Below are 25,929 nucleotides of genomic sequence, written 5' to 3'. Positions count from 1 at the left end.
ACAGAGCCCAACACAGGTCTTGAACCCACGAACCATGAGACCATGACCTGAGACAAACTTGAATGCTTAACTAACTGAGCCACTCAGGGACCCCACATTCCAGTTATTCTTGATTGATATCTCACATGCTGAAAGACTCAGTGAACATGCCTTTTTCTATGAGTTGATTTAGCACAGAATAGGAACAGAATTACTTTTTAACCAGCCTACGGTGAGCCCATCTCATCTTAACTAGGTGCAAGGATCCTTCAGCTAACATCTACAAAATATAGTTCAACAGTAGGGTCTACAGAAGCCTGAAAATTAATGTGAAGAAACAAGACCCCAGAGAGGTCTTATTTCCTATGCTTGGTTACTGCAATTCTGCCTCCAATCTACCATGTTGTCTATAGTGAGCATGCCCTTTCCACACTAATTTCCTCAGCAAAGGTAAAGCAAAAGAGTTAAGATTATGGACTTTGGAGCCAGATTCCCATGTGTTTTTTTGTTTTGTTTTATTTTTTGTTTTTGAATCCCAACTCGACTACTTTCTAGTTTTGAAATCTTTGGTAAGTTCACTAGGCATTCTGTGCCTCTGTTTACTCAACTGCAAAAATGGGGATCATAACAGTAACCTGCCTTATAGGTCATTGATGCAGAGTTAATGTCTGCACAGCGGTGCCTGGCACATGGTCTCCTCCATCCACCTACTGCAAGGCTCCTGACTTGTGCTAAATCATTTTTGTCCTTATTTACCTGGTTGTAATGATTAACACAAGAACTATGAATGAAAAAATTGAGCTACTCCACAAATGAGTGACTAAGGATTGACAAGTTAAGCAATTGATACCAAACATGGGGCAGAAGAGAAGTCAGTTTAGGGAGCTTCTGGCAGCTCCCCTGGGGCAAACAGCCAGGAATCAACCTTATTTTCCCAAAGCTTCTCATACTTGTGTCGTTTCTCAGACAGTCACTGAGGAAGGTGGGAAAACCTTCTCAAGGGAGACTGAGGTTGCTCTCTGAGACTTTTGAGAAAATCATAGCTTCGTTTAGAGTTTGAATTACCTGGATGTAATAGTAGAAATGAGTTGATACTACAGTTTCTTATTTCTCCAGAACCATGTGCTTAAATTGTTAGTTTTATTCCTAACTATAGTGACAGTTGCTCTTAGTTCATCTAATTGTCACTGAGACAACTTTGTGAAGGACATTTTATTTAATCAAGCTAAGAGGTATTTTAAAAATATCTTTGGCAGCAAATGTTTCTTAAACCCTCGCTGAGTAAGAGAGAAACAGTATTTTTTTTTTTCTTTCACAGAGATCTTTATACTTCAGGCAACAAGTCTTGCATCCATTAGTTGGATGCAATTGATGATATCTCTAAGTGTGATTAATCCGCACAATTTTAATCCACAAAAATATTTTATTGTCTAAATTAGTTTCTTCTGGTCACAGTGTCACTGCTCGTTTCCTAAAATTTTTTGCTCAATATTAACTGAACTCTATCCTTGCCCACAATGCTCACCACCATCTATTTGAATGGAAAATAAAAATAGATATTCATTATATATATTTATATTTTTTCATTAATATATATGTGTGTGCATATAAAATACACATACAAACCATATATATGTGTCATACAATTTACCTATGAATTTAACATTTTACTTAATTTAATTCTTAAACATCTATTACATGTGCTTTCTGTATAGAATCTTTTGCTTAAGTTAGCAGTTATTGTAGGAAAATTGAATGCACTCAGAGCTGGGCATAGTCCCCCCACCCAGATGTATACACTTTAACAAAATGTTCCTCTGGAAGATGGCAGGGGAATTAACCATAATGCTTCAAACTTACTTTGGCAAAATTTGATGTTATATAACAAGATTTTAGGAAAACAAAAAATATTTTCCATCAGTGTATTTTTGAAACACTCACCTTTGTGTACCCTAATCTCTTGGCTCCTGGTGTTAGAGGAAGTAGAGAGGGATGTTCCATAGGCTGATGGAAATCAGCCTTTCTTAATTCCTACTCCTCACACAGTTCCCAGGAAAGTGTGCAAAAGGAGAAGATTCATAGACTTAAATTCCAATATTATGTTCATGATTAATATTACAATAATATTCAAAAGCTACCTAAAACATATCTGAGGAGCCCCTGAATTTGAGAATTGAGTTCATATTGTCCAAGCACATTATTCCCTGACCTGAGGAGAGTCAAGTGTTCCCAGCCCCACCCCAGGATTGTTCCCTGTTGTGGTCCTTTCTGGGGCTTAGTTCCTACATGATTCAGCTTCAGTCCCTCTTTCTTTTCCTTTCAGAATCAACCTCATGTGAAACAGAATCCTGTTACTTAATTTTTCCAAAACCCAACCCCACAAAGCATATGGGGACACATATTCACTAAAGGGTACTCCATGGCAGAATATTTCAAAGCTAAGGGCTTTGAACTTGGTCTTTAGTTAGCTGTTTCCTCCAAGTCCTCCAGCTACAGGGCATTTCTCCCTTGCCCCTTTCTTAGTCTCCTGGCACAGGAGGTGGCCAGGTCTTTCCCACTTGCTCCTTCTCCCATGGCCAAGGCCCCGATCACTAATTATGCAGAGCTCTATACTCTGTTCTTGTACTCCAATTCTGGTCTCATTCAATCCCATTCCCAGAATTCATCAAGGTATTTTGCTAAATAAGACATTTACCTTCCAAAAACAGCTCCAGGGCCAGAAATCAAAATAATGATTAATATCCCCTCCTCACCTTCCCCTTGTGAATTGTTTTCTCTCTGCTCAGTATCTTGGTTTCAGTAATTTTCAAGTGTTCATGAAGAAGGGTAGACCATTACCCTCACCACCCAGCAACTATTTTCCCCTCCCTAGATTGTAATATTTGTTTAGGTTCCTGATATCTGGTGGAGGAGCCATTTGGTGTATTTTATATCTGTGTCATAAGGGCCACATGGGTCATTCAGATGCCACTTGCACATTTTCTGTAACTTTATAGTGCCAGTTAGTGTTTTCTAAAAATGTTTCATTTCCAAGACTTGTGTTTAAGAGACTGCTTACTCAACTTAGGATCAAGCTCATCATTTCAGTAGCACTTCCCTGTCACAGGCCACATCTGTGAAAGGACCACCCCTCTCTCCAACCCTATCCCTGACCACTGATTCAAGGGATTTTCCCAGACTTCACCTCCACAATCCATTGACTTGATCTTGTGTCTTCCCTGGGTTTTGGCCTCAGGATTGCTTATGGATTTGCTTATGGGCATGTTCCTTGAAATGCATGATTTGCTTGCCTCAGGCCCCTCTCCCCACATTCCCACTTGCTCTTTCTTGTCACTCATTGACCAGCTGCACACCTGACTAGAAAAGGGCTGGACATACCCTTTTCTCACTCTCAACTCCCATAGCATCACTGATTCCCAGACTCTAGCCAGAGGGAGAGCAGGCCTGAGACAACCTGGGAGTGCTGAGCCTCCAGGTAAATGCTGATACCTTAGCTATAGCCTCAAGGTCAGAGGAACTTGGCTTCTTATATAAAAGATTTACTTTGTGCGGAAAAATATGGCAATTAAATATGTTAAAGTAGATAACAGCTTTTTCTACTCAGTTATACCTTTCCATGAAAGTATGACAATTAAAGTGCTAAGCATAAGCATTTTTGCTAATCAGTAATTCCTATTTAAAATGAGGTAGTTTAAAATAATAATTCTCAAAGCTGTCTGCACATCACAATTATATGTTGAGTTCAGAGTCAATAGATACTTATTGAATACCTGCTATAGTCCAAACACTAGGAGTAGATCAATTTTCATGGTCCAAAACCCCAGTGAACAGAGACAGAAATTATACACTTAAATAATAAATAAGCAAGCAAACAGATAAATAGACAAATGGGTGACTCTGAAAAAGAAAAGTCAGGTGAGATAGTCTAGGGAGAGTGGAGAATAGAAACAGAGGAGTTATTTACCTACAATGGCAGCTGATACCAGGCCATAAGTAACACAAAGGAGACAACTGAATAAAGACATGGACAGTGGACAAAGGACAAAGAGAAACTGCAGGTGAGGAAGCCTAGATATGGTAGAAAAGTTGGCAAGTTAGAGAAACAAAAGAAAGATCTTTGCCCTAGGACACAGGTATAAGGTTAAAAAATGGGAAGAAGATGAATTCAGAGGAGTAGACAACGGCCAAACCCTTTAAAATCTTATAGGCCACAGTCACAGAAAAGACTTTGAATATAATTATGAATTTAAAGTGAAGTCATCAGCGATCGTTAACTAGGGAAATAACATGGTCTGACGTGTGCTTTAGAGAGACAACTCTTGCTGCTTGTGGGCTAATAGCAGGACAGGAAGTCCAAGTGGGAGGTAGTTTTAGAGTCTAGATGGGAGGTGTTAGTAGACCGGTCTAGAACGGGTACCTAGGACTAATAGGAAATAATAATATATAATAATATCATTAGACCAGTGGGCTAGAGGGGAATAATGATAGTGACAGTGGTGGCAAGCTCTGACTTAGAGCTTAGTATGTCCAAGCACTGTTCCAGTTTATTTACCTGTCTGTGAATATAGACATACACATGTATGCACACACGTGCACATACACACACACACTATTTTAATCTTTATAATAACATTGTGGGGGTGGGTAGATAAGATTATCATCTCCATTTTACAGATGAGGAAACTGAGCCCCTAAAAGCTAGGTAAGTTGCCCAAGGCTATGCAGTCAATAAGTGTGAGAGTCAGAATTTGAACTCCAGTATGGTTCCACTATGTTATGGTGATAAGAAATGGTCAAGTAAGTATGTATTTTAGAAGCGAAGCCTACTGGCATTACTGAAGGATTGGCTGTGGAATGTAAGAGAATGTGAGAAATCAAGAGTGACCTTTAGGTTCGGGCCTTAGCAACTGAATATGGGGTTGTAGTAGATCTCTGAAAAGAGCCAGGCTTGGAGGAAAGATGACTTGGTGAAAGGAATATACTATCATCAGTTCGTTTTGTCCATGTTAAGCTGAGATTCCTACTAAACATTCAAGTGATGTTGTTTGGTAAGCAGTTGGATACTCAAGGCCAAGGTCAGGGCTGGAGGCATATAGATTTGAGAGTCATCAGCATATAGATGGCATTCTACGTTATGGGACTTAATAAGGCCACATCAGAAGTAAGTGTAAATGTGGACCTTAACAGGGCAGAGGACAGACCCCGGGGGTGCCCCTCCATTAGAGGTCTGGCAGAGGATGAAGAGCTAGCCAACAAGACTGGGAAAGAGTCATTAGTGAGGTAGGAGGAAAATCAGAAAGGTGAGGTGTCATAGAAGACTAAAGAAGAAAGTGTTTCAAGGGCAGCCTTGTCAGTACCATTAACAGAATAAGAAAGATAAAGCACGGAATCCATCACTGACTGGCAAGGGATGGGGAGAGCTAAAAGCTGGATGGCAACAGTTTCTGATGTGAATGGGTAGGATGGCAAGGAGGTGGAGAAAACACATACAGGAGGCTCTTTTGAGAAGTTTTCCTGTGAAGTGGGGCCAACATGGGGACAGTCCTGCCCGAAGAGAGACACAGTACAAGCCCTTAAAAACAACAGCAAAGAAAAGCAGGGTACTGTTCAGGGCATGCTAGTGTGCCAATAGGAGTGATGTGGTGGAAAAGACAAAATCCCTGATGCAGGAGAGAGAAATAGAAATGTAGGAGTGAAATCCACAGGGGGTGAAACCCGGGCAGAAACTGAGCTTCTAATACTTCAGGTGCCTAGATGACAACCCAGGAAACTCCAACGCATGAGGTCTGAAATGGAGAATCAACATCTGTGTTGTCGTCAAGCCCTGTGGGAGATTGAGATGCACAGCCAGGATTGAGAACCACAGATGGTAGAGTCTTAGGGTGATATTAAAAGCTCTTCAAACACCTTAGGTTCAGTTCAGTACCAAACACAGTCTTGAGTAGACCTTTCCATGAATGTTCAAACTCAGATGCAGAAGTCCCACCTTCACATGCTCAGTGCCAGAGTGTGTTGGAGCCTGAGGAAAGCTTGTAACCACAAGTGCTCTGAAGCATCTTCTGCCCTGCCTGGATGGCTCCCCTGACATGGCATTGGGGGTGATACACCGGGCTTAGCTTTGGCTCTCTGCTGATGAGAGGAGGTGTCATTTCTTAACATTCCCAGTTAGCTTTAAGTTCTTACCTTGTCCTTCCTCTCACTTTTACCCTCTCCTATCCTAAGATAACATAAAAGGAAATTTTAAAGGAATAAAGCAGTACGCTGGTGGTAGTCTGAATAGAAATCCTTAACTGTTTCCTTCTCATCTTTAAATTCTATGACAGTCTGCTGACAGGTAACTCCAGACATCCCTGTCTGAAAGCATCTGCTGTATATCTTTCTCCTGATTAATTTGTATCCAACTGTGGGTCACCTAGCAACGATCACAAAGCTAGGATTAGAGACAAAAACTTCTCTTCAGCAAAGGGGCTTGAAGTTAAAAAAAATCCTATGTCAGTATATAACTTTTTACTAGCAATTTTCTGATTATAAAAGTAGCAGTCATATCATAGAAAGGAAAATACAAGGCAATAGAGATTGTAATCATACCACTCAGAAATATGTTATATGACATGTCTATTTCCATTTTTTCTGTTGTACTTAATCAAATTAGAAAATTATAAAATATCACATTATACAGTTTAGTAGCTTGCTCCTTCGTGTAATAAATACATCAATATTATTTTTCTATCTTAATTCTAAAATATGATTTAATGGCTGTGCAAAAATTTGTCAAATGGATACAAAGTACCATTTATTTAATCTCTGGTTTAAATACTTAGGTTGTTGACACTTTTTCATTATTATAATGTTGTGATGAAAATCCTGGTACCTAAGACTTCTATGCATATATTTTAATATAATATTAGAATATGACCATTCTTTTAAAAAAGTTAGGGGCTCCTGGGTGCCTCAGTCGGTTAAACGTCTGACTTTGGCTCAGGTCATGAGCTCACAGTACATGAGTTCGAGCCTCGCATCAGGCTCTATGCTGACGACTCAGAGCCTGGAGCCTGCTTTGGATTCTGTGTCTCCCTGTCTCTCTGCCCCTCCCCTGCTTGCCCTCTCTCTCTTTCTCTCTCTCTCTCTCTCTCTCTCTCTCATTCTCAAAAATAAATAAACATTAAAAAAATTTAAAGTTATGCAAGTAGGCAGATCTCTTCATATCTGATTAAGAATAAATGGCTCTCTGAAATTAATAATTCCAGAGGTGACTCTGGTGGGGACAGCACAGTTAGGGAAAAGCCCCCAAGCCACCCTTTAAGGAGCCACCCTGGTTGTTCAGTACAGGATAAAATGATAGGATGGTTCAGGGGTTGCTCAAGCAATTCCAGAGATCTGAATTCTTGGGAAAACTTCACCATGCAGGCCATCCTGCTCTTCTTTCAAAGTATTGTTTGTGATTGTTCTTTCAGTCACAAATCATAGAGGCTTTACTCTGGCTGAGTTAGGCAATAGCATGTTGCCAGAACTAGAGACTGAGGTATAACGATGGCTGGAGGCACAGGTGAATGCCGAGGTTCAGGCCGGTCAGGGAGCAGCTGCCCTCGCTCAGCTTTGCCTTCCTCTAAGTAGGTTCCATTCTTCTTTTTAAGTTTTTGTTGTTGTTTTTGTTGTTTGTTTTGAGAGAGAGAGAGAGAGAGAGAGAGAGAGAGAGAATGCACACAGGGGAGGGACAAAGAGAGAGAGAATCCCACACATGTTCTCATGACCATGAGGTCATGACCTGAGCCAAAATCAAGAGTCTGACCCTTGACTGACTGAGCCACCCAGGCACCTCTGAGTGGGTTTCATTGTTACGCAGGCTCTCTTTATGTGTTGGCAAAGATGCAACCAGAAGCTTCCAGGTTAGTGTCCCACTGAATCAGCAACACCAGTGAAAGGATCGCTTCTCTTTCTAGTAGTTCTGTGAGAACTCCCAGACTCCAGAGAGGGGCGACATTGGCATGTGTTCATACCCTGGCCATTGGAGGGTGGAGCATCTCGACTGATAGGCCCATCAATTCCATGATCTGGCAAAGTTCTAGTGTTTTGGTTACTTAAATGTCAGAAATGCTTTCATATCACTCAGGAAGGTAGGTTGGTGCTTAGATATAGTCTTTTCCTTCTGTGCTTATCTTCTTTCTTCTAATGCCCTTCCACATCCTCCTTCACCTCCTCCTTTTCTCCTTCTTCTCTCTTCTTCCTTCTTCTTCATCCTTGCCACTCTCTCCCTCTTTCTATCTTTTCCCACTCCTTCCTCTCTCCCTTCTTTGGCATCTCTAGACCTTCACTGCTATGGGATGTTGGACTTACAAAGATCCATGGAACATGTTCTCTGTCCTTGAGACATTCACACTGTTGGAAGGAAGACAAAAATATGCTAATTTAAATAATGAAAATAATAATGTGTGCTAAAATTTCCAAAAAAATTAAAAATTATGTACGAGAATCAATGAAACACCAAGATAGAAGTACCTGACTGGATTCTTTTCGAGAATGCATAGAGATAAAAAGGTGCCGCTTGAACCAAGTTTTTAAGGCTGTATGCAAATTTTACAGGCAAACAGTAAGAGGAGAAGCAGAGGGAGTTGCCTTGATAAAAGCAGCAAAGCCTGAACAAGTCTCAAGGAGCCACCAGCAAGTGGGCCTGCCTGAGTCTAGGGTACTTCTGGTCATAAATTAGAATGAAAACCTTTTCCTGTCCTTTGTGTGCAAGTGCATGGAAATACCCATCTACCCAACACATATATATTAAGAGCTAACAATATTTCTTCTTTTTTTTTAAAGCTTATTTTTTAAATTTATTTTTGACAGAGAGATAGACAGTAAGCAGGGGAGGGGCGGAGAGACAGAGGGAGAGAAAGAATCCAAGCAGTCTCCTTGCCATCAGCACAGAGCCAGGTGTGGGACTCGAACTTACAAACCATGAGATCATGACCTGAGTCTAAATCAAGAGTGGGATGCTTAACTGACTGAGCCACCCAGGTGCCAGCCCCCCCTTTTTACAATTTATGGAGTTGTCTAATCACACCTCTGATCTGTCTAGAGACATCTGTAACTAACAGCCCCTCCAGCCCCCACAGTACCCTGGAGCTGTAGTTCCCCAGGAGCCTCAGTCCCACTTACCGCATAACATAACATGGCCAAACAAACACACGAGTGGCAGTGTGAACAGTTCTGAGTCTTGGGGAGAATATTTATGGCCTTAAAACTTAGGCCCCCACTGACTTTGGAGTGTAGAAAAATACGTGCGTGCCATAAACAGAAGTTGTACCAATCACTGAAAGCCTTTGATCGCCTCTCCTTGTCTTTCTGCCTGTCTCTTTACTATTGATGCGAGGGAGCTCAACTTGTCTGCAATTTACTCTCCCCAGTAACAGGCAGCCGAGGATTCCTCTTACCTTGGGTTTTGTTAGCATCTACAGCACTGTTTTACAGCAGCCCTTCTGGCCTTCCAGCTCCTGGAAGCTTGTTCAATCAAGACATAACCTTTTATCGGTTATGACCAACTGCTGAGGGGAAAGAAAAACTCCTCAGTGGGAGGTGGTGGGCTCAAGTGTTAGGGCACCTGTGGCTACAATGCCCCTGTGGGGCCAGATCTGGGGGGAAGCTTGATGGAAATACCTCGGATGTTAGAAAACAGCCAATATGTCAGGAATTAATCTGCATAAATGTGTTACTTTGCCCTACTCAGATTTGCGTGGGAGCTTGTAAGAAAACCCCAGATCTTAGAGAAGGCTAATGCATCAAGGACTAATCTCCATAAATATTTAAGAGCCATCAAAGAAGAAAAATGAACCATAGAGCCAACATTAATTGTGCCCACAGATAATTAGAACAAAGTGTTGTTAATTGTGTGTTGGTTTAATGTTATGTAGCCGTGGCCTTGTTTTTTTCCTGGAGAGTATAAATTTTGATGTCAGAAACTGAAAGCTGACCGGCTTGATTAATCAAAAGGCCTCAATTTGCTCAGTTACAGCCAATTAGCATTTTAATCCTTATCTACAAAGTATGATTAAGCTTAGTATGTCATGAGTATAATTGGAAAACAAAACCCCAAATCTTGGTTCTTTTTCCACAGTGGGTGTCTGAGCTGTCCTAGATGTGACGCTTCTAAGTAACATACCTGAGTGTCATGAATAAAAATTAGAAGCTGTGATTCAAAAAGCAGTATGATTGATGAGCAGTCCCAGTTACAGAACCAGGGCATTCTATAAACTCTGTTCATTTGGTAGGAGAAAATGTTACACAGCCTTGGGGGGAGAAATGGCTCCAGAATGGGGTCCAGAAATGTGTCCTTGTTATATGCATAGGTATTACCTTTAGCAGCTGAGTCAGGAAATATGGCCACTCTAACACTATGAAGTGTTGTAAGGAATCTACTTACTCTGATTTCTCATGGCAGCCTTTTGAGGGGGATCTAAATCATTAGCATTCAAATCAGCCCCAACCCTAGAGCCTTTCTGCTTTGGGAGTGAGAAATATACAGTTTTACTTTATTACCAAAGCACTGTGACCAACTGCTAGAATGAATCAGGGATTTTGAGATTTGAACATGGCGGGGAGGGGAGAGATTAATAAATGCAAAGGACCATGGGTGGAAGGATCTCCACAGTATTAGTTTAGATAATCACTTCTGTTTTAGAACCACATAAAATACGTCTTTGGTCTTATTTGTGAATGTAACTTAGGAAATGTAAACATCCTCAGCGTGCCCAGTAGCATCCCTGGCTTCCTAATTGGGGCTCATTAGTGATAGCACAACGCAAGTCGGTACAACCTCTCTTTCAGAGCTCCATGTTCATAAGTATTTTCAACTAATACAGTGAAGTGGGGCTCTCCTAGAAAGCAAGTTTCCACTGTGCTTTCAAGAAGGTGTGGTTTGTAATAAGTGCCTATTGTTTGTTGGGTGAAGACACTATCTCAACATAGCAAAGGAAAAAGAAGAAATCCTTTTACAGTTACAATCAGGGAACATAATCGGTTCAGGAAGTTTGGATCTTCTTTCTCAGGACAGAGAGGTTTCTGTCACTTGTGTCTCATTTGTAGCCGTAGCCACAGGAACTTTCTTAGAAGCATGACAAACACCTTTTCATGTGGCATCATTATTGTTTTTTGCTTTTTATGTGCCTAGGGTCAAAGTCAAATTGGTTTTGGTAATCTCATAAAATACCAAGCTCATCATGAATTCATTTAGAGGAGACTGCCTCCCGCACAGTGTTGTAACTCGAGGGAAGTAACTCTGTAGGTCATTCCAGCTTCAAATGAGCAGCAACTATAGGCAGACAGTGTGTTGAAGTGCCGATGTGTCTAAGTCCATGTGATAAAATGGGTTCCTGAGAAACCCAAATACCCAAAAATCTCCCAGCAGTCTAGTTTTATGAGAGAGAGACAAATAAGAAAAGAAACAGATTTTATGTTTCACCCCAAATTCAGCGTCTGGGTGTTTTCTGAGATGAATGTAAATTCTTGAAGGCAGACCCCACTTGTGGCCTCACCCAATTCTCAGTGTCCCAAAAGCGAGTCTGAAGGCCTTATCACAAAGGTGTTAAAAGCTTCATAGATCATCAGAGCCAATCTAAATTATGCTCATTATTTAATAAGTATATACTGAATATAATAATTATAACAATTATATAACATTGCAACCTCTTGAGGCCAGCCGGATAGAAATATGGTAAATGTACTGGTAATACATTTGGGGGGTGGGGGGGAAATATTAAAACATACTTATCTGATAATCTCATATGAATCTTAAACTGTATCAGCTTGTAATTCCAAAAGAAGGAATTTTTCAAAAATACTTTTAGTAAGGTACATGCTAGGAGTAAATGTATAGTGAACAGATTAAAGTTTGGTCTGTTTAAAAAATTAATGTCTTTGTTATAAAAGGCAGTTTTCAAAGAGGTAGAGAAGAATTCTTTGTTCCTCCTCCTTCTCTTCTGTCACTCTTATATCCTCCTTTACTTACTCTCAGACAGGCAGACACACACACACACACCCACACACACACACACACACACACCCCATGTGTATGTGCATTGCACACAACTGCGTTGCCCCCTCAAGCTGCATGGGTATCTGAGAATGGACATTCTTTTAGTGCATCTTGTGACTTAGGGACAATGGGCTATTTTGCTTCCAAACTTCTAGACTGTCTTTCACTACTGATCCTCCTATTTTACTCACTCACCAGCTTCTCTGCTTCTTCTCATCACTGGGTAGATGGACAGGGACAGGGGGTCTCTTGTCCTTCTTCCTCATCACATTTCTTTTTGCTGATTCCATTTATCCTTTTCATTCCATTTGTGTTTGCCTCTCCCTCCACATAATGAGTTGTTTAGAATGAATCGGCTAGTCACCTTATATTAATCGTATGATATTTTAGTTTCTAAACTTGATTTATTTGTGCAGAGGGATTGCTTTTCACTTGCCAAAGTGGAGGTGTGAGGAGGAGGGAGGGGAGAAGGCAAAATGTTTACCTGGGTCTATGGTCATTTCCAAAACCAGGGCTTCTGTGTTCCAGCTGGCCAAGATTTGCCTCTGTGCTGGTGTCTTTCATCTTGGACTTTGCACAGAGAGAGCCTGGAGGATGGATCTCTTCGTACTCAGCCTCTCCTTTGAGGTTGTCCAAATAGCTTGTCACCATTTGTCACTCCACCTCCTAGACTCCCATTTGGTCCCCAGACCTTCACTCTGAATGGCCAATTTATGTTTTCTCCAACTGCTTGTCAGTGAGGCTGTCAGCTGCTGCTGTTTTCCCTGCCTCCCTGCCAATGCCCCCTTGGCTGCTGGAGGCTGTGCTATAGGGAGTCCTTAAAGCCATTCTTCTGCTCTCTCAGCAGGCAGTAGTCCCTTTTAACTTCTCTCAGCAGCTATTTGGGCACCTGCTGCCAGCTGCTCTCTGCACATAACCGGCTGAGATGGATCGTGTTACAACGAGCTGCAAACCTGCATATAGCCACAGTAGTCCCCCACACCAGTCATTCATAAAGAAGCCCACTTTTCTCTGGAGGCTCATTTGTATCATTGCTTCAGGAAAAGTACAGAGAAAAGATTCATATGAAATAGTAAATGCATGGGATCTGTGTTGATGATAAAAAAAATAGAGTAAGAAAGAAAGAAAGACAGAAAGACAGTCATCACTACAGTCTACCATTATCTAAGCCAGTCTGCAGACACTTGTCCCCGCTCCCCTCCCTTCCTTGTATCCCTTGGGCATTCCTTCAGGAGGCACTATAAGGATGCCAAGGAACTGGAGAAAGACTTCAGAAGCCCCCATGCATCTTGGGTCCGGATGATTTCAGTTTTGGTAGCAAGTTTGTGTATCTCAGCACTGGAGCTAATTTTATAGCAGAAAGTATGTATTAGTCCTTTCTAAGGAATAAGAAGCAATTCTCACAAGGCAACCTGGGGCAGGTGACAACTGAAACCGGTGAAGCAGTGCAGTATATTTGTCCCCTAAAGTGTGGTGCTGTGAATTCACATTTCCCTTATCTGGGATTTAAGTTCCAAAAGAAAACAAGTGTCCTGTCAGCCCTAACGTGTGGGCTCCTGGAGGGCAAGGACAGATAGTGACAATTTCACCCTGTATCCCTGTTGGACAGTGCCCACAGGCTTGAATTGTGGTGTCTGCCTGCATCTTCCAGACCATGGACTCTACACATGAATACAAAGGTTTAAAAGCTGAAGAGGGGCCCTGCTTTAGTGATCGTAAGCCAAGATAATAGTCATAGTACTAGGCTGTCTTCCGTTCATGGGCTGCGGGGAATTGTGTGCTATCTGCTAAAGGAATCATTTTATTTTAAAATTACACATAATTACTAACACTGATAAACCAAGAAATGACAAAGCCCAGGATACACTCACCTACTTTGCATCATTTCTAGTTTTCATTTGTTCTATTGGTACATAAATTAGCATATCTTATTTTTAAATCAACGCTGCTATGCAAGGCCATGTAATGACTTTTAGGCAGAGTTAACGAATCCATAGGTTGTCTTTTATTATTTTTAACACCCAAGATAAGAGCTTTTTTTAAAAAATCCCAATGTTAACAACTTGAAAGTGTGTAATTCTTGTAGTTCTCCTATTTGATTTCTGTGTCTCACCATGCTTTTTCTTTGATTTAAGGATTGCCACCTGTATTTGAACCCACAGTAAGCATGTGATAAACAAGTAACCTTTTAAATGAACCCTGACCCTCTGGGTAGACGTAGCACGCCCCTGGGAGAAAGAAGTCTTTATTGTATGTGTAGGAAACACCTGTTCATTGACTTCATCCATCTTTCTCAAATGCCTTATTAACTTTTGCTTTTCAAAAATAAATCCTGTGATAATTTGGTCTCATATATGAACTTCGGAAGGTGATAAAACATTCATGAAGTGAAGCTGCTAGCTCACTTTTGTAAGTTTTTACTTACTCATTGGTTTTCAACACAGAAATTAGAGATGGTTTGGGGAAGTGGGAGCAGTGAGTTTTTAGTGAGCACTCACAGAAAGATAGATGTTTTCTGAGGGCAGCTGTTTCCCATAGGGTCATTATAAATTCCAAAGACCAGCAAAAAATATCATCATTACTCATTACCACTGAATTAAATCCGGGTGTTCACCCTGAAGACAGCCCTGGATATGATATCCATTGCCTCTTTTCCTCTGGATGTCCTAGAAGGTCACCTATCTTGGCTCTACCAGAGGACAGCCTGTTTCTTAAAAAGTAGCTGGCTGAGAACCTCACTCCCAGCTGCTTTTACAGAAGTAGACTTGGACATTGATTACCAAAACAGCCTGAGAGGTGATCACATGACCAGCCTCCTTTGTCTTCCCATCTGATGTCCTCACTTATCCCCCTTTTCACTCATTTCCTCTAGTTTTAGCTCCCTACCCCACTCCAAGAGTCTAATAGTTAAATGCAAATATCTTGGGATAACTGTCACATGAACACAAATCTCCTGGCAAAGCCAAATGGGACTTGCCTGTACCTATTAGCCAAAGAACTGAAGGTAAAGAGAGCTTATCCTGTTTGGTTCTTGACTCCTCTGTACTTTGAAATTTCCCTAAAGTTGAGGCGTCATGGTAGAAGGGAGCTCAGAGACTGAAATCTTTAGTCCTTGGTTCAGAACCTGCTGCTATTATTAACTTTGGGGAATTTTATCAATACTTCTGAGCCTCTGCTACAGTGTCTCTAAGATGGGCTAATAATACATATGCAAATGCATTAAATGAAAAAGTAATGCTTTTCTTTTTTCAAGGTTTTATTCATTTGAGAGAGAGCATGCACAACTGGGAGAGGGCAGAGAGAAGGAGAGACAGAATCCCAAACAGGCTCTGTACCATGAGCACAGAGCCAGATGTGGGGCTTGAACTCACAGTTCCTGAGATCATTACCAGAGCTGAGATCAAGAATCGGATGGTCAATCCACTGTGCCACAAAGACTACTATATTTAAAAGCTAGCATGAAGTGTGGTATAAGGGACACTTCTTTCTTTCTTCTTAACTGAATAGCAGAATCTTAAGTCTGGGTAAGACGGAGGAAATTCTTTTCACCCAGCTTGTGGGAAAAGTGACCTTTTAGGAGTGACCTGTGCTCTCCTAATCAGGCATCCAGATGATGGGACATAACTTCATCAGTCCCCAAGTGCTTACAGATCCTCTTTTCTGCTCCTTAGGCAATTTTATTGCTGGCATTGATTGCCACACCCCCTGTGTGACTAGTTCAGCCCTCTGGTCTTCTCAGTAAGTTAAGGAGTTGGAGAAACCCCTGATAGTGCTCTGACCACCATCCCCTCCTCCTCCTTCTCCCACCCCCACAGGAGGGATAAATCACTCACCAGTGTTTCATGCTTCGGGTGTGTCTGTGGAAGGTTTGTGAGCCCCTTCCCCAGGCCACTCATTTCCTCAGGGGTGTAGGTGTAGGGAACACATTATCCAAAATTCCCTTCTCCTGTCTTCTGAGGACCAATAGCACAGCCTTTCCCCTACCAGGTGCATAGGGTGATGGACAGTTTTGGGGCCTGTCCTGTTTATAGCCTGCCTCGAGGTCTTGTCCCTGTTGTATGCCAAGCCCAGGTCTTGTCCACTGTTTTCATGGTGTTTGTCCAGTGGCTGTGCCTCTGGAATGAGAGCAGACTCACTAACCCCTGAACTCACCTGGGCAAAGTCTTCCCTCAGTCCCAGTCTTTCATTTGTCTTGGTTTGACTGCTTTCCTCAGATACTTAGGCAAATGTTTTCGGGGAAATGTTTTACCTGAAGCCCCAACCCCCCTGTGCCCTTCTTTGTCCCAGGAAGGCAGTAACTCCTTAGCTGACAGTGGTACTTAGGAAGAATCCCAGGGCATTTTCACAATGTTCGTAGAGTAATTTTCTCTTGTTCATAAAAAAACCCTTTTCTGTGTTACCTTACATGAGTATAGCTAGACATTCAAAATGTGGCTCTCTCATTTCTACAAAGCACAGAGTCTCAGGTTCTTCTCACTGGAAGAGAACATTAAGGTTATGTTTAACTCAGTGTCTGCCTACATTTAGGACACGGCCAATGGCAGGTAACCTATTTTTCAAAGCAGCCCAAAGAAGTGTGCTGCAGAGGTCGAGCACCTGGCTTAGCAGAGAGCCAGGATTTGAATCCAGGGTACCACACCAGCCAGCTATGCCTTCGTGGACAAGTTACTCAAGCTTTCTATGCTATAGTTGCCTCATATTTAAACTAAAGATGATAATGAACCTAATACAGGGTTGTTAGAAGGGTGAAATGAGGTAACAAAAAATCCTCAGCACAGAGGTTGGCACAAAATAAGGATTCAAGAAAATGGTAGCCAAAATTTTATTTAGCTATCATCCATCTTTGAGTGACTTTCATTTTTTAGAATTCTCTGAAGTCTAGTTCTGCCAAAGAATGCTCTTTCTGTCTCCTGAGGCCACGTGGGACAGTTCCATTCCTCTTCCATGACAAGTTGTCTCATTCAGGGACAACTCCCATCACATCCCATCCAAGACTTTTTTCCTGTGGGCTCAATAGCCACAGTTTCTTCTGCTGTTGCATTTATGTGACATAGTTCCAGTGTATTCACCATCCTGATTCTTCTCCCTGATTGATCTCATTTTTAATTTTTTTTTACTATTTTTTTAGAGAGAGAGTATGTGTGAGGCAAGGAGAGGGGCAGAGGGAGAGAGAGAGAATCTTAAGCAGGCTCCATGCTCAGTACATAGCCCAATGCTGGCCTCTTTCTCACAACCCTGGGATTATGATCTGAGCCAAAATCAAGAGTCTGACACTCAACCAACTGAGCCACCCAGGAGCCCCAATCTCATTTTTCCATATGCCTGGTGAGTGGGAAATCCAACAGAACATAATGACAGGTCCCACTTGAGCAGTAAAAGGCAAAATAAAATCTTGTCCCTCTTTCCCCTCTGCATGTGCTGCACACCTGTTAAAGTACACCTGGTGTGTGATCACACTGTTGACCAATGTTGGGGCCACCTGCTCATTGTAACCCCTAAGTCAGTCCTCTGTGCCATGTGCTGACACCATGTCTTTTCTTCCCCTTCTGGCATGGTGGTTTTTAACTAGAGTGTGGGGCATTGTATTGACTTAAATTTTACCTTGCTGGATGTATTCTAGTGTAATCCATTGCTTCAGGCTCTTGGAACCTTTCTGGATCCTGAGTCTTGTGCCCAACATCTGTGTTCTCCACCCTGTTCTGTGTCATCTGCAGATGTGTTGAAAAGGCACCTCTATTGATTGGGGAAATAAGAAATTTATGACCCTCAATGAGTTTCCATAGCTGGCTAAACTCCTGTGACAATAAATTGCCATTTTACGAGTTTGCTTCCCTCATTTGTATAAGGAAGAGATTGAGCAGAAGGTCTAAGATTTCCTCCAACTCTGTGCTTCTATGTTATCACACCTCCTTACCATACAGAAATAAAAATCCTTATTGCCAATTGTGATTTACCAGCTTTAAAGCTAATGCTGGCACATTTTTACCTTTCAAGTATATATTTTTCAAGTGAGATATGCTAAAATGAACTATGTTCATATTGATAGAGAAGATATTTTACATAGAACTTATAATGAAGTTTCTGTTACAATGCAATCTTAGCTGTTAAACTATGAACGATCCTTACTTCATCAGTGGTTAAGGCTTAAATGGGAATATAGGGGGAAATGTGGTGGTTTATCAATATAGAAACCCCGTTAGGCAAGTCTAGAGAAAGCCAGTGAGATTTTGAGCTTTGGCCCCATAACACTCAATTTAGACCCTTCCCTAGTTTCAAGTCCAAGAAACTCTTACTTGAATGAAATTGATTGGTATCATTAAATTATTACAAAATAATAAGGCATTTCTACCTGGTATTAGCAGATTCTTTGACTTGTACTCTCATTTTAATGACTGGATGCAGATTACACAGGTTTTGCTAAACTGTTTATTTGCTCCTGCTAAGAGTTACTTGTCCCTATTGGCAGATAGAAACCACTTAGTTCTATTAGGCAGAGGTAGAGAGTCACCTAAGCATTTGTGGTATCTTGATTACTTTGACCTGTTGAACTTTGCTAATAAATGCAGCTGGACAACATTTAAGCCTGACTTTTGCTTGATGTAGCAGAATGCCTGACTGATCCTGTCACCTATTGGAAATTAAGGTTGATTGGCTTCCATAATGAGTTATTTTAATCAAGCTTTTGCCCAGATTAAAGTGTGTTATTCCTCATCCACCTTTAAAGCACATCATGACCTTTATGTCCAGAATTTTCAGACCTAAAATATACCTGCATGTCAGAAGATGTGAGCTCACGTGTTTAAAACAAAGACACCAAATAAATATAAGCAGTTATGCCCAAATGCAAAACTTAAAAAAAAAAAAAAAAGAATCTAAACAAGTGATCCTTAACTTGTAGTTCTTCAACCCTCAGCATCAGCATTATCTGGGAACTTGTTAGAAATGCAAAGTCCCGGGCCCTACCTCAGACTCACTGAATCCGAAACTCTGGGGAGTGTGGCCAGGAATTTTTTTTTTTTTCCACAAGTTCTACAGGTGATTCTGATGCAAGCTAAAGTTTGAGAATCACCAATCTACATTATATTTTATGACCATTAGTAAAAATGTTTTCAGGTTTAATGTTAATGATAAGGATGGCTAATTAAGCACCTTCTTTTTCTGCTTTGTCAATTAAGACCTGTTGATCAAAACCCATTTTTAAACACCATAGACACTTAGATTGCCCAATGTGGGTGAGCATATCTGAAGTAATTTGTTTCCTTCCAAAATTATTGAGGAACTATATACCACATACATTTGAGATAAATCAAATAGCTATAGCTATTTAATTCAGTATTTTCTCATTTAGTATCTTAAAAGGTGCTCAAATACATTTGTCCAGGGGAGGAAGTACAATGGATCACAACAGTGGTGAATGATTACAGTTTTGACAACCTTATATCTAATTACAGTGGTTTCTTTAATCAGTAAGCATTTGTTTGACCAGAAAGTATGTTTGTGTACATTTTGATGGATAATTGCAGAAATACGAGTCCAGGATCTTTTGGCTGCAGGTAACAACAAAAGCAAAATTCAAATTAGCTTAAAGAGATAACAGAATTCATCAACTTATGTAAAAGAAAAGTCCAGTAATAGTGTCAAGTCTCAGGTATTGCTAGATCCAGGTTTCAGACAATATCACTAGAAAACATCCCATTGTATTTTCAGCTGTTCTCCTCTTTGGGTTATTCCATTTTCAGACAGGATCTTTCAAAATGTAGGAAAAAAGATCATTTGTAGCACTAGGTTCCTTTGCTACTGGCCTAGCAACCCCAATGGATAGAATATTATTCCAGCTAAGGTCCAACAGGATCTCAGGGCTTACTCACACTACATGAGGTTGGAGTCCATTAGACTGTGCTGACTGCTGGCCCACTGAACTCAGCCATTGCATAATCATGGACATGCGAGATAGAGTTAGCTCTACTTAAATCTGTATGGACCATGAATGAGAGAAGAGTGGTCTACCAAAGGAAAATCAGGGAAAGATGCCAGAGAATGATACAATGGTTGCTGGAAGTAGAAACAGCAGAAATCTTGTCCTCAAAAGCAGTAACAGAAAGGGATTTTTTTTCCCTTAAGTACATTCTCTAATAGATGTACTTAGTTTATACCAAAAATAGCACTGTGATTTGGGGAGAAAGGAATGCTAAATTGGGTATTAGCAACCTTGTTTTTCAGGATATATTTTGCTCCAGACCAACTGGTGTGGTCCACCAACAATGCAGACTTGACCAAGTTTTACTCACTGTCTTTCGTCTTCAGATCTGACAGCTTGGTTTTTTAGTATTTTTGCTTTTATCCTCAAGTGGTAGTTGAAGAATCAAGTTAGAGTAGGAGAAATACTTAAAATTTTGAATTCATATATGAATGTAAATAATGTTTATTTTCATTATTAATGTGTTTATTAGTATAAAAGTTAATTATGAGTACACTATAATTTATAAGGTAATTATAAAAAATTCAGAAGGAGAGTTAAAAATCACTCATAATTTTAACTATTCTTCCCCATGGTACAGTATTAGCATCCTATTTTGTTTTATTATTGTATTTTTTTCCCTGTATGTTTTTCTTAATTAAAATCATCTGGCATGAGTACAGACCCAGATCTCTGAAAAAGAATAACATTTACAGGCTCAGATCCTTGCAAAAGAATATATTACATTTTACAACTTACTTTTTAAAATTTCACATCTCATCATAAGAATCTACTGTAATTTCAATGGCTGCACTCTACATTGTCAAAGATATGCTGCCATGTTACTCTTTTGTTGCTTATTTAGCTTTTTACTAATTTTTAACTGTTACTCAGTTTCTATATCACTTTATGTTCCTGGAAGATGAGGTATAACTAGTATTTACAAGCCACAAATTGGTGTCTCTCTATTTGATATATTTTAAGTGTAAATACCTCAATAAAGTGTAGGAGTGCAGTGGTAGAGGCCATATTTGTTAACTGCATCTATGGTCCAATGTTTACTGAGTCCTGTAAATACTCCTTAGGAAGAAGAGAAAAATGCCAGATTTGAGAACATTAGCTAAACCCTAGCTAAACCCCAATGCCTTCTCCTATTTGCTAATAAGAAGAACAGACCCACTGGCACAACATAGGTTGGGAAGACCATGGGCTCTTGTTATGTCTTTGGGACTGTCTCTAGTCTCAATCCCAGTTTGGTCTCTTCCCATAAATAAAACTAAGGAATTATGCCGAGCACACTAGGTACTTAATAAGTGTAATGGGCCCATACAAGCACTTGTGCGAGCAGAATCTGTTTTATGCTGATGATCAGTGTTAAGTGAGCACACAGTCAGGAGTGTGGAATCCACAAAAAGAGTTGGAAAGGTTTTCTCTGCCTACCCCTCCCCATAGTTATTACCTTTACCTCTGTTAATGAGAGAAGCACATTTGTGCATGAAAGAAGGCTGATCTCAGTCTACAGGGATTGCTGAAGTTGTTGCAATTTTGACTTTTCTTATTCAAGCCTAATTCATGAGTGGCAGTTCTATTACTTGTGCACGAATGAGACTCAATAAAATTTTCAATAAACTGCATTATAATAGTTGTAGTGATCTATCCCTTAGAATGCCTAGCCCAGACTTCTAATTATAGTGGATTGCCCTCTCGTCTTTCCTAATTTATAGTGTCAAGATGTGTTCAGTTTTAATAAACTAAGCTGTGGGGAGAAGACTTAGGATCAAAAGTTAAATGTTTGAGTGTTTTTAAAAGGTCATTTTTCCACATCATCACTATTAAACAAATGAAGAGGCTTGTAAAAATTCTACTTTATTGTATTTTATCACTCATCGGAGGACATGGATGATTTGATAACTGAAAATGTAAAAATTAAAGAGAATATACACATGTATGCATTCCCCCTGCCTCCCATCCTAATTTAATTAAAAACCTCTTAAAACTGAGCTTTTAAAAATTTGAATATTGCAGCGATACTCAAAGGAAGTGAAAGGGAGGGCAAAAATCTGATCCTACAACCACTTTCCATTACCTCTGTTCAATTCTGCCTCATAGATAACACCATATTATTAGGGAAAGCCATCTCTTTTTCCCTCCCCCTTCTGACTTCCTTCCTTCTTTCCCTCCCTCACCCCTAAGTATCTTCCCCCCTCTTCTCCAGTAGTGTTGTTTTATTTTAAAATATTTTTAAAATTTGTTAATGTTTATTTATTTTTGAGAGAGAGAGAGAAGAGAAAGAGAGAGAGAGAGGAGAGAGAGCACACACAAGTTGGGGAGGGGCAGAGAGAGAGGGAGACACAGAATCCAAAGCAGGCTCCAGGGTCTGAGCTGTCAGCACAGAGCCTGACGCAAGACTCAAACTCACAAATGGTGAGATCACGACCTGAGCTGAAGTCGGATGCTTAACGGACTGAGCCACCCAGGTGCCCCAATGTTGTTGTATTTTATTACTCTTCCCCAAGCTATAGGAGTGACCTATAAGGAACAGGTACAACAGAAGTATTTGGACATATTCCTCAGTAGTCTTTGAAAGAAGGCCATTTGCTTCTCCGAAAAACAATAAAACAAACAAACAAACACAACAGCAGCACAAAAAAGCACTACGCTGGAGCTCTGAAACTAACCAAGTGAAAAAGTGGGGTCCTCAGAAATTTATGAATCTTAAACTGAGGGAGGAAAAGTCTCAGTATGAGATCACCTGGCCAGTTAGTAGCCAATCAAGCATAGAGAATACAGGTGTGCTCTCACTTTTGTTCCCTTAGCCTTTCATGGGTCATGGATTACCTTGAAAACATAATGTAACTCCTAGATTCCATTACCTAAAAAAGTACTCATATGTATGCATGCAATATTTCTCAAATATTTTCATGAGATCCCAGAACTCTTGAAGTCTATCCATAAAATCACTTCTGCTGTGGGTAAGAATCCCTGAGTATCCCTATTCATTTTTGCTCTCCATTGTTGCTCCTGATTCCTAAAATATCCCATTTTGATTGATTTTCCATGGCTGAGAGGCTAGAAGAGACAAGCTATTTGGGGATAAACAGAACTTTTCCAAAACACCTTAAATTATGCCACCTTGGCAGCCACCCATATAGACTGAGCCTTCTGGGATTGGAGAAGGAGATGCCTTTTAAAGGTTCAACATACTGAATATTTATTGAAAAGAGAAGAGAGCTTAAAGTTCAGAAGATGGTATAGCCTGGTCCAGTCCCTTTTGAAACATAACAAGAGCCCATGGTCTTCCCAACCTATGTTGTGCCAATGGGTCTGTTCTTCTTATTAGCAAATAGGAGAAGACATTGGGGTTTAGCTAGGGTCAACTCAGTTAGCTAATGTTCTCAAATCTGGCATTTTTCTCTTCTTCCTAAGGAGTATTTACATTGGGGATTCATAATTGATGGCCGTCCTAGATCTTCGATGGAAACAAAATAGTTTGCATTCCACTCTAGCCTGTTTTACACTAGTTGAATAATTCAGACCACCATTGATTTTTGCAAAGGTTCTTAAAAGTTTGGCATGTTGCTGTCAGGAAGGGAGATTCCTTTTGCTAAGTTTCAGCCATCTTGGCTTGGTAACAACAAGAAGAAATCAACATTTGGTATCTCCAGATGTCATCAAGTTTTATATCCTAATGGTCCTAATTTCTAACATACCCATTTTAAAATGTAAGACTTTTCAAACCTCCCTTTGTAGAATTTCTGAGCCAATAATACATTATTATTCAGTCCTCTGGGGTTTTTACTTTTTTACCAAAAGTAAACAGGTTTTTTTTAACATTTTTATTTATTTTTGAGACAGAGAGAAACAGAGCATGAGCAGGGGAGGGTTAGAGGGAGAGACACACAGAATTGGAAGCAGGCTCTAGGCTCTGAGCCATCAGCACAGAGCCTGATGCTGGGTTCGAACTCACGGACTGTGAGGTCATGATGTGAGCTGAAGTCGGACGCTTAACCGACTGAGCCATCCAAGTGCCCCTAAAAGTAAACAGTTTTAATATGCACGGACATAGTCATCAAATAAAGGCTTTCATATTTATTAAACAAAACAGTGAAGACTTCATATTATGAATATGTCTAGCAGATGCAGTCAGTGTACCATGCACACTCCTTAACATCCCTTTGCTATTTTTGTATGTGTTCCTAACAGCCAACACCTGTCTCTATTGGTGGGTGGACTGCCCTCAAGTTTTCCTTCCTGCACAGAGAATCATTTTTATCTCTACAGGGAAGCCCTTAACCAGTGAGGAACAGGAGGAGTGGTAATAATATCTCCAGCTCCTTTGACCTTGAGGGACTGATCTCAAGTCATCCCCAATTGGATTTATCTGATTTAATACCCTCGATTGGTCTCCTTCCTTGATTATTCTCACTCCTCTGTCCACCTACTGGCTTCTCCTGAGAACACTTCCTAATAAATCACTTCTATGCAAATCCTTATCTCATTATCTGCCTCTGGGGAACCCAACAGACAATGTTCCCTTAAAATTATATAATTGATACATGTGCATTTTAGGGGAAAAAACTATAAACAAGCCAAAGAAAAAATACTTTACATCCTACCACACCAAGTTAATGATTATAAACAAAGTGGTGTATATTTTATTTTTCCCATGTGTATATATATTTCTTAATTTTCAAAACTGGCATCACATCAGAACAGTGCTTCTTTTAGTTATTTTTCCCCAAGTCTAAAGCATTTTTCTTGACATTCTTTTTCATAAAGGATATCAACTGTTGGGTGCCCAGGGATTTATTAGTGGCAGAGAAAGAGATGGAGTTGAAATGAACATGTAACCCACCGTCTTGCTACAGCCACACAGAGCAAAGAACCTTTGTTATGGGGATGTGTTTGGCATGGAAATATTAGCAATCAAGTGAGCCATGCACAGGAAAATGTTAATAACTCACTGTATAGTATTTCGCTTATTCAGTAAATGTGCCATAATTCATCTAACTTCCTGTTATTTTGTATTTAGATTGTTTCCGTAACTATCATTTAAAAAATCACACAGAACATATTCCAAAAATGATTTAATGTGATTTAACTCGCGCTTCTGCCTGAATTCTTATTTCTGATTAATGGGAAGGCATTAGCCTTTACCAAATGATGTTTCAAGATCGAAACATCACAGTCCATTTTTTACTCTCTCTCTTCCTCTCATGCAGTATGACGCAACAATTCTGTCATTGACACACCCTTTGAACTCATCCTTTCTTCTCCATCTTCAGCAGTGTGCAAGCCCAGGTCTTAATTATCTCTCATCCGGATTACTGTGATAGCCACCTGTGTTTAGCTTTCCCTCTTCTGGTCCAGTGGCCATCTGTTACCAGAGTTAGCATTCTGGAAGGGTCACTCAACTGCAGTCACCTGCCCTTCAGCTTCACTTACCACCTGTCTTCTTATATGCTGCACTTGAACCTGGTCACGTTGTGTGCTTCTATACTTGTTTGCTTTTATTCCTGCAATTTTTTGACCCTGGAAAGGGCTCTGCAGACTCCTATTCCTATTATATGCTTGTCAAAATCGTATTCTTCGTTCAGAAATCAGCTCTGATACCACAGTTCCTATTTACTGTTGTAATAATCAGGATGCACTCAGCCGCAAGTAATAGAAAACTGAGGTCAAGATATCGAGCATTTTAAAGGAGTCCAGAAATAGGTTGGGCTTTTGCTACAATTTTGTGAAGGTTCAGGCTACATCTTTCTGTATAATTTTTATTGCCTTTGACCTTTCCATATGTTCACATCATTCTAAGATGGCTCCCTCAAGGCAGATAAATGGTTGTAGCAGATCCAAGTTTCATATCCACTTAATATATTACCAAAGCTATCTCTCACAGGAGTCCCTGAAAAATATAGAGCCATCTCCAGAAGCCTCCCCTTCTTGGGTCTAAAATGGATTACATACTCTTTCCTGG

The 25,929-nt window shown here is 40.4% G+C and overlaps 1 protein-coding gene and 1 long non-coding RNA gene across 2 annotated transcripts in view; both read left to right on the top strand.

Moving 5' to 3' along the window:
- NCKAP5 (NCK associated protein 5) overlaps positions 1 to 25,929 on the top strand; it is a 729,314-nt gene that overhangs the window by 442,979 nt on the left and 260,406 nt on the right. The gene's annotated exons all lie outside the window — the stretch shown is intronic.
- LOC122225829 lies at positions 7,921 to 8,695 on the top strand. The gene is made up of 2 exons (XR_006205411.1): positions 7,921 to 8,093; positions 8,560 to 8,695. It is a non-coding gene; the product is annotated as an uncharacterized LOC122225829 (long non-coding RNA).

The sequence above is a fragment of the Panthera leo genome, chromosome C1 (genome assembly GCF_018350215.1).
Source record: "Panthera leo isolate Ple1 chromosome C1, P.leo_Ple1_pat1.1, whole genome shotgun sequence".
In the NCBI taxonomy this organism is placed as follows: Eukaryota; Metazoa; Chordata; class Mammalia; order Carnivora; family Felidae; genus Panthera; species Panthera leo.
This window is presented reverse-complemented; position numbering and strand designations above follow the sequence as displayed.